Here is an 11005-nt window from a genome sequence, read left to right as displayed (position 1 = left end):
TTGAAAGAACTTCGGATCCTACTAATAAAGCATTTCACCCGATAAACGGCCTCATACTTTAGGGGGAAACTGTTATAGACATTTTTGTGCCTTACAACATTGAGCATGAAATGTCCATAATCCAAGGGATCCAAAGTCCCTGAAAGTGTTGTTCCTGCCCCTAAAGGAACAAGGTCAACCAATGACAGCTTCTCCCAGAAGTTCTCCACCACAAACTACTCAAAACTAGTCAAATCAGGATCAATTCAGAGGCTCCACTAGCTGCCTGCGCTGCAAAGCACCCAAATACACTGGCTAGGTGCGTTGCAACGCAGGTGAATGCACTACCAGGGTGCGTTGAGCGGGAAATGACAAATGGCAAGCTCATTCAACGAGGTGGAAAGACAATGGAAGCTTCCAGAATCTTCTCCAATGACACTTGCCTCACTGAATTCGACTAATGATGAGTAAGAGGCTCTCAGTCTCCAAGTGGAAGAAAGAACTGACAGAGAGAAGCCACAAGTCAAAACATAAGCTGACTCATCCTCTCTGCTTACATCTATATATGGATCCCTCATCCCAGAGATCCGGAGGCTGGAATTTTGTACTTTGTAGAGAATTGCTGTTGGTTTGAGATTGAGATTAGTGCATTGGGTGATTTATGCTTTGTTGGAGGAGAGGAAGGGATTCCTTTGCTGGGAGGTAGATGCTGGATCGGGACTCACTTGGTTGTATCTCCTCTTGGACTTTCTTATCATATCAATAAAACTATTTGAGTTTCTCCTATATGCTTGTATATCAATGATGTTTTGTTATATTTGCATGTTTAGCTTAATCTGATCCTAAGCTTTTTATGAATGTAAATCTATGTCTGTTGTGTAGTTTCTCCTTCTGTGATCTTGCAGGAACTTGGTGAAGCTAGACCAGTGAGGGAGCAGGTAGCGGGAAGCGAACAAAGAGGAAAGCGATTGGATCAACAAACTAGCGAAAGACACAGGTTAGTTACATCCTTCCTCTTCGTTTACATTTCATAAAGAAGAATACAAAAATAGTTTTCCTTGTTCGTTGCTAAGGCACTATCACACCTTAGAGTGGGATAGGGGCGTTCCGAATGGATACTTTTCCCAACAACACTTGTGTTGCTACCAGTGCTTACTCAAGTGGTGGTGCTTTCTCTGCTACTTGTGCTGCTGGTGCATACTGTTGCTGTTAAAATCATGGAAAGCCAAATGATCAAACTGTTGCTGCTACCCGTGCTGTTTGTATTCTTGAGGCCCTCCTATCTGGATTTGAAGGCAGTAGAGGCAGCAACACTCACATGCAATAGATGTGCAGTGAAATCGCCATGTGGGTAGCCAGGTGTAGCCAGGAACCTGCGAATGCTTATATGTTCATATATGCCAGCATGTTCCTCAGCGCTGAGCTAACATTTAATTTCCTCACATAATGCTAACTATTAGTTTAGGCTGTAGGATTTACAAGTTTGAAAATATCATACAAACAAAAATAACCTATTGTTTTAGCTTCGGTCCAGCTTTGGTCCTCGGGAAGAGGCCAAATAACACAATAAACTACTGTAGGATTTACAAGTTTGAAAATATCACACAAAAAAAATAACCTATTGTTTTAGCTTCGGTCCAGCTTCGGTCCTCGGGAAGAGGCCAAATAACACGATAAACTAATATGAACTAATATGTTTCTAAGAACTTTGTTTATCACTAATAAACCCGAAGTAAAAACTGCTCAAATAATGCTATCTCCTTTGTTTTCGATTACTATAGTCCATGCCTGAGAGCAGGGACTAATAATACAAATTTAGACCATTTAACTATTTTTAAATTAAAATAAAAAAAGTCTAAACTGAATTTTAATAACTAATTATTTCATTTAATGCTCCAAAATAAATTAGAATAAAAAACTTAAGACAATTTTTGAAAAATATATTGTTCAATTGGTTGCTAGATTTTATTTCTTTATCAATAATTAAGTTATATAAATAAGAAGTGGATCAAAGACAAATATAAGTATTAATGGTTGTTTATTATTTTTATCTTCTTACTTATCACTGCATTTTATTTCTTTATCAATAATTAAATTATATAGATAAGATAAAATAAGAAGTCGATGAAAGACAAATACAAGTATTAATGATGGTTTATTATTTTTATTTTATTATTTATCAAATTATTTTTATTCAATAGAAAAACAATAAACCAAATATTATGTATTTGCTTAGTTAATAGTAATGTAAAATATTATCTCATCAACTTGGCTCAAATTCTTGTATTTATTGAAAATTTTAGGGGCTAATGTTCACAGGTGGGCTAATTTTCCATGATTTTTTCACAAAAAATATTCTCCCATTTCCTTTTTCTATAAAAATTATTCACCCAAATTTTAAAATATATATTATTTTTCCTTAAAAATCGCCAACATTATATAGAGACTATATATAAAACTATTATAAATTTGAATAATTTTACAATTATATCAATAAACATTTATATTTTGCATATTAGGGACTAGTAAGGTTCACCAATGTTTTTAAACTTCAAGATAATTTTCCATCCTTAAAATTTTCCCTGGAACTTGAATCCATAAGAACTTAAATCAATTATCATTAAGTGTACCAAATATGAACTTGTCTTAATCATAAGATAGAAATTCCACCTTGGTCACTAAACTAGCACAACCACATTATTAAATGTGGTTGATATATTTCCATTGGTATATATCAATTAATTTGAATAAGAGTTGAATATAATAACTATATTGTTAGTTACATATAAAAAAATTCCAATATGATTATTATTGCAAAATTCAACGAATTATAAATATTCACCATATAAAAAAATAAATATATTATTTTTTTTTCCAAATAAAATTAACCTATATTATGGTTTGACAAGGAATTTGAGTGGTAAGGATATGTACTGATGTTGTCATGATATACAGATTGGAGTTTTACAAGAGAGGATTTGATTTGTTATGACAAGTTTTGTTGAACCTTGTTTTTTTTATATATATTGAAGATGATATATTAGATAGGTCTATAATTTCTCAAACCAAGCATCTTATCTAATGCATTGAGAAAATTATTTAGATCGGCATACAAGGATTTAAAAGTGGATTAGAATATAAAATAAATTGATTAACATCTACTCCATACCTCCCTAGCTATGTCAAGAAACTTGTATACAAGCAATGAACCTCAATTCTATTTGTTTATTTGGCTCAACCTTTTATAATGATACAATTTGAGACTATGATCAGGGTAGCTTTCAATCACTTATAGAATACAACTAAGAAAATATTCAGAATCTCCCTACAACTTATTTTCTTGAAGGATCTTTGGACACCAAACAAGGTAATTCATAGATATAGAGGTCCTTAATCTTCTCATGTCTAGAGAAAATGAACATGATATAATCATTGCAACGTTGTTATACATCTTTTTTTCCTACAATGAAATGACATTCTTAAATTAGATTTTTCTAGTCTAAAATTTTTTGAGGTAAATAAAAACAAATGTCATAGTGGTAAGATATGTATATATACATATCCTGAACAAATCAAATATATATACATATCCTGACAACTCAAATTGTCAAATTCTTCGTGAGGTACTGATAGGAAAATATCTCTATAAGGTTTTTCAATCTCTAAGATAGTCTTTAATGTGTTGATAAGAGTTATATAGGTTATGAATAATCATTGTATTCATTATTATGAATAAGGTAATTACAACGAGTATGAAAACATCGATATATTTGTTCGAGAAAAAAAAAAGCTTTATGTTTGAGTTATGTATTGAAAACTAATTCATTTAGTCTTACATAGATATATATTTTTATATGACTCAATTTATAACTTAAGGGAAAAATAATTTTTTGATAATATAATAGGCTTCACATCGGCTTCATAGTTCGAGATAGAAATATCATAAAATCAATTGAGACCTTGAAATATATTTTATTTTAAAGGTGAGAATTCTCCAAACATTAAATACATTAACATTAAGGCTTGTGAAGGAGATCAAATATTAATTGCATTAACATCAAGGCATTGCAAGGAGGTATTGAGATGGATAATAGTTGAAAACTAGCACCTTGAAACTCCCTTATCCCTAGGTTTTTCATATCCTTTCACGGTATTCCCCCATTTAAAAGACCACAGAAACTTACCACTATATATGTATCAAAATTTTCCCTTCTTTATCCTGATGCAACTTCTACACCTCTCTGATGGAAAGTTCAATTCGTAGGATGTATATATACACAATGTCTTTCAAATAAACATTGAATAATAAAACCCTTACAATAAACTCTAAACAAAGTATAACTTCCAAATGGGAAAAAAACTATGATTCTCATCAACAAAAGTGATGTTGAAGGTGTTATGAGGGAGTGGAATAGAATGGAAGCCGCTTCACTTAGCTTAACATGTGGTAAAAGAAATAATAATTAAATTGTTAGAATAAGGAATTACTAAGAGGGGGCAGGGGTGAATCGGTAATATTGAGGTTCTTAAAACATTTTATGAACATCCCTTTTTTTCCTTCCTTTACTGTCTATTACTTATGATAGCATTCGCACATAACACAAATGAGAACGCAAATGAGACATTCACATGTACATACAATCCATCACATGAGTGACATAGACATATTGACACGGATGTTTTTTACGTAGAAACCCAAAGTGAAAAAAACACCAATGTGTTTGTTGTAATGACGTAAATCAAGCACCTAATTACTTACATCAGTTTGTTTGTGAGAACTCACTTAGAGGAGGCATCAACCCCCTTAGGATAGCAAGCACCTACATTCCAAGAGGCACCAACATCTTATGAATGCAGGCCACTACCTTCTCTAGCCACTGTTCTACCTTTCATACAATTTTCAAACTGAAAACAAAGGAAAATACATATACAGAGAAATGCCAATCTGGTTCACTATAGAAACATGCTTTTTCTCTTGGTCATCTACTTTTCCATAGGATATATAAGCCTCACACAACAACATATTATCCTCTGCACACAACCACATTTACTCTTCTCTCACACAAGCTCTTTGTAGCACTTTTCTTTAGTTCGACACTTGGGCTAGTTACTTGGCTCTACACTTTTCATCATATACACAAAAATATTGTCTTCCCCAATTTGCTCAATGGAAATCACTAGTTTTATTCATCTGCTACACACTGCTCAATGCTACCTTTTCTGCGTGTTTCCACACTTCCCAAGCCTACCTCTAAATGGCTCCTCCATGTTGTTGTTGCGTATGATGTTGTAATTATCCTACTGCAATAGACATAAGGATTGGCTCCTAAGCGCTTTTTCGAATCTCTGTGTGATTCTCCATACTGAGAATTTAATCTTAGTCCACCTTCACACTCGAACAAGTTTTTTCATCTCTGATTTATAGCACACACAAAACTTGACACATACTTCAGCATGGGTTCTATGTTCCTCATTTAAGTCTATAATATGTGCACTGGAGATCAAAGTTGTCTTTCTTTCAACATCGGGACAATCCCAATAATTATTCTATGTGAATTGTTGTCCTCGTTGTCTTGACACAACGATCTTTGCAAATGCCATTAAATCCATTAATCAACTCCTTTGACTTGGATTTAATCTCTAGCTCTTGACCCTTTCATCTTTTAACTCTTTGTACTACTATACCGGAGCCATAAATTAGTGTAACTCATATAAAACTAATGTTACAAAATCACACAATTTTGATTTCCTTAGCCCCTTAGCGCTTAGCCTCTTTTCATGTTTCCCCTCCATAGGATCGAAGCCTGTGACTAGTGGCTTCATATTCCACTGTGCTACAATTTCGAGGCTCCTCGCATATTGTAAATTCTTATTATTGTGTTGTTACAAAAACGAGAGATTCTAATATTCCGAGCCCCTCTTGGTGAGCCTCTCTTCTTTTTCGCTATGGGACCAGATGCCATGACCAACGACATAGCTTTTATGTGCTAAGCCCTTTAGGACCTACTGTGGGCCTATCTCCTTATATTTTATCATTATGCCCTTGGTTCCCTAGCTTCTATGACCAAGCGCCAACACTATATCGAAGCACCACATATCGAGATTCTTTCCGAAATTTCAGTTAGACCAGAGTTCCGAAATTTCAACCTTTGAAATATTTTATATCCCTTAGTTGGTATCCCTGTTTTGTGCCCTTGGTTCTCTGAACTTTCACGACCAAATGCCATTTCACATTAGAGCCCCTTTCATCGGATCGAAACATTTCTTTAAAACAATTAGACAGAAGTTACGAAAACTCCAACCTCTGATTACCAACCTCTGAAATGACGTCATGCTGTCATCATCTTTGCCACATGGCATCTCCTTAGTGGTGAGACTTGTCACCAAGATTTTCCCCATTAGGCCACCCAATGTTGCTAAATATGGTTGTCACATGTACTACGAACTGCCATGTCATGCTCATGCCATCTTCCTCGTCAACTCCTAAGGGACCAATCAACTGATGCCATGTGTACTACAGAGGAGATAAAAAGGGTCCTCTTGGTCCTTGGTTTTTCAACGAGTTGCTTTGTAATTCTCATTTCCGGCATTCCTTAGTGCTTCCAAAATAATTCCATTAATAAGGACTTACAAAGTTCCGACCTTTGATATTTCAGCCTTCCAAAATTTGACCTGTCAATATTTTGTCCTTCCGATATTTCAACTTCCTCCTAAGGACTCCAAGCTCTTTACTTCTACTGTCAATAACTTTTGATCCAAGTGGTCATTTCTAGACTTTCACATATCGTTGGAAAAAAATTTAGAGCACTAACCAAATGTGTCATCTCAAAGACTATCTAAGTTAATCTCTTGAGGCAGAATCTCATCCAAAGCATGAGTCTCCTGACCACCATAGTCATCTTTTTATGGCTTCTCTTGTAAGCCTGCTACTATGATGATTCTATACTAGAAACTGCAAAAACCATAGGATTCCCCCTAAGCTTGAAACATCAAGCATATCAAACTAGCCAAGTTGTCATCAATGCCAACATACCAAGTGCCACCATCTAATCAGACAAAGTCAATTGTCCAACATAAATTTAATGTATTAATCTTGAGTTTAAAACTAAAAAACAATTCAAATATTTTTCATCTATCATTTATGATGTATACCTATTAAAAATATTCTTTTAATATCAAATCTTATTCATCAATTTAATAAAAATACAAAATTATATAACCCTATTTAAAATAATTGAAATAACTATATCGAAAAGATAATTATTTTCTATTTTTTATTTCAATCATTCATTATTTTTAAATTTATCAATTCTCATTTAAATGAAAAAATAATAATCTAATTATTGATTTATTATATTATACTTGCTTAGTTAATCATAATGCAAGATATTCTATCATGATTTGTGATATGATAGTCGCATTATCAATTAGAAGTTCTTACTATCAAATGTGAACATGAATAGATTAAAATATAACCATTAGATTAAAAAATACAATACATATCACAAATCATGATTGCTTGCTATTTCTATTTTATCATTTAAATATTATATTATTTTTATTTAATAAAAAAATTAATGAATTAATCATTGACTTACTTTTATTTAACAAAAAAATCAATAAATTAACTATTAATTTACTATATTAATTTAAAATATAATCATTAAATCAAAAATATAGGTTATAAATTATGATTATTTATTATTTATTATTTTATCATTTAAATATTATATTACTTTTATTTAATAAAAAGATTATTATTTTTATTTAATAATGAACTAAGCATTGACTTACTACATTTTATTGATTTAACTGCTGTTACAAAATATTCTCCAATATATTTTGTTCCCAGCTGTTCTAACGATAGAGGCGTAATTACGTAATCAATTATCAATTCCTTGTATCAAGTCCGAACTTCTCGCATTCATATGCAGGAAATTCTACGTATCTTCTTGGTCACTAAATAATGTACTTCCAACGCGTTCTATTTCCGCGTTAAATTCAAAGATGTTCTATTTAAATGAAAAATGCTGCGCTGCAAATACATAGACAGATAGTTATTCGAATTATTAAGCGCGCGGCAGCAGCATATAGAGCAAAGAAATGGGGTGCAGTACTGTAATGACCTTACTTCTTCTCTCATTACTGGGTTTTCCCGTCACAACAGAAGCTCGAAGGCGTGCGGCCTTTCCTTCGTCGTCTGAGATTGATGGTGACCGTTATTATCCACCAACCATATTACTTTTCTTGCATCTTCTAATAATGTTTCTTGTAGATCTCCCATAATGATTTTTGATGTGAGTCGTTTGGTTGCAGAAGAGGGATCAGGGGGAGGTTGGAAGACAACAACAATAAGAGTTGCGAGGCGTCTACCACTTGTCCCGAGATCTCCGGTGGGAAGCCCTCACAATCCTTATGTGCGCAATCCCTATGTGCAGCGGGTTCGGCCGCCTCCACCGATAGAAATATAAGAGATTTGAAGCTCTCGCGTGGGGCATACCTTTGCTGGGTAATTTCAATATGGATCGGGGAACGTTCAGTTATGTATGAGGTTTACAACTTCCTGTAATAAAAGATGTGTATCATTGTGTGGGGTAGCTTTCCAGTTCGATGTTTTTCTTTCCATGTGTATACTCAATTGCATCTAAGCTTTTTAATATATTTTTTTCCAAAATAAACTCAGTTAAACTCAGTTATACACGGTTGTTAATTGTATTTATTATTTTTGTAGAAATATTTTATAGTTTAGTATCAGGGTGATGTATGATTTCATTGGTGAAAGTTAACATGTTTTTTTTTTAAATATAAAATATTATTTAAATACAAAAGCATTATGATAATAAAAATATTTATATTTAGTTATTTTTAACTAAAGGCATTATAAAATGTTAATAGTATCAATTTTTTATCATTAATTTTGTTGATTATATTACTTAGTGTTGTAAAAATATTTCAGTCACCTTTGACCATAAATAAAATATTACATGTCAACTATAGACATAATATAATTTCATGTCAACTTTAAAACGAAATAAAGTAATTAGAAGTAAAGAAATGTGTAAGATGTTTAAACTTTATACTTTTAAAAAATATTTTAACACGATATTTAAATAAACTATTTCAATTTATGTGGATATCAACTTCACATACAGGAAAAAAATGTTCAAAAAAATATTTCAATGTTGTATCAACTAAAAAAAATTGAAACTTAAAAAATAAAATAAAAAATAAGTATTTCATAATAAGAATAATAAGATGGAGATGTGCAATTCATTATATTCTTAATATAAAATTAACATGTTACGTTTAAAAAAATTCATAATAATAATAAAAGGGTCAATGTAGATGGTCAATAAAATATTTTAATATGCAATAATATTAAGTAACACTGACATATATTTGAAAAAAAATATTAATAGTAAAAAAACATTTTAATGTGAATAGATAAGATGTCTCATTACACATGTTATATAAAGGTTAACATGTTTGAAATACTTTCACTATTTTATTCAAGGCAACTTTCCCTAAAATCCAACAAAAGTTTTTTGGACTTGCAAGTTTAATTTTGTACTTTATAACAGTCAAAAATATAATTTAAATTACACATATTATATTTAGAGGCGAAAAAAAAACCATCCTAGCATTATAGGAATTTATCAAGGCGTGAAAAAAATGCAATTTGTTTTCATATTTTACAATTTAAAAAAAAATTGCATATAAAAATATCTGATCTTTTTCAAGACATAATAAATCTATATTAAGACAAACCTTTATTAATATATTTAAAAATATTTGAAAACATTTTATTTTCTTTTTTTTTTAAATTAATAAATCATATTTTTTTCCCTTAATTCAATTTATACTTTTCATTAATTAATAACCCCTCGTATCATTAGGTGTTTGTATTATCATGTCCTCAACATATAATACAATTATACGTATAGATTTATATATAACATATTAATCATTCATATATAACTTGACACATATTTCAACACGGCTTCTATGTTCCTCATTTAAGTCTATAATATGTGCACGGGAGATCAGAGTTGTCTTTCTTTCAACATCGGGACAATCCCAATAGTTATTCTATGTGAATCGTTGTCCTCGTTGTCTTGACACAACGATCTTTTGCAAATGCCATTAAATCCATTAATCAACTCCTTTGACTTTAAATCATCTCTAGCTATTGACCCATTTATCTTTTAACTCTTTGTACTGCTATCTCGAAGCCATAAATTATTGTAACTCATATAAAAATAATGTTACAAAATCACAAAATCGATTTTCTTAATCCCCTAGCGTTTAGCCTCTTTTCATGTGTCTCCTCCATAGGATCAATGCTTTTGACCAGTGGCTTCATATTCCACCGTGCTACAATTTTGGGGCTCTCCACATATTGTAGATTCTTATTATTGTGTTGTTACGAAAAAGAAAGATTCTGATGTTCCGAGCCCCTCTTAGTTAGCCTCTCTTCTTTTTCGCTATGGGACCGGTTGCCATGGCCAATGACATAACTTTTAGGTGCTAAGCCCTTTAGGACCTACTAGGGGCCTATTTCGTTATATTTTAACATTGTGCCCTTGGTTCCCTAGGTTCTATGACCAAGCACGAACACTATATCGGAGCACCACATATCGGGATGTTTTCCAAAATTTCAGTTAGACCAGAGTTCCGAAATTTCAACCTTTGAAAATTTTTATATCCTTTTGGTGTTATCCCTGTTTTGTGCCCTTGGTTCTCTGAACTTTCACGACCAAGTGCCATTTCACCATAGAGCTGCTTTCATCAGATCAGAACATTTCTTTAAAATAATTAGACAGAAGTTATGAAAACTCCAACCTCTGAAATGACGTCATGTTGTCATCGTCTTTGTAGTGGTGAGACTTGTCACCAAGATTTTCCCCATTAGGCCACCCAATGTTGCTAAATCTGGTTGTCGCATGTACTACGAACTGCCACGCCATGCTCATGCCATCTTCCTCGTCAACTCTTAAGGGACCAATCAGCTGATGCCTTGTGTACT

This window comes from Pinus tabuliformis, chromosome 8 (assembly GCF_031772625.1).
Source record: "Pinus tabuliformis cultivar Carrire ecotype Pingquan chromosome 8, CPIR1, whole genome shotgun sequence".
Taxonomy (NCBI): Eukaryota; Viridiplantae; Streptophyta; class Pinopsida; order Pinales; family Pinaceae; genus Pinus; species Pinus tabuliformis.
Note: the sequence above shows the minus strand (reverse complement) of the source record.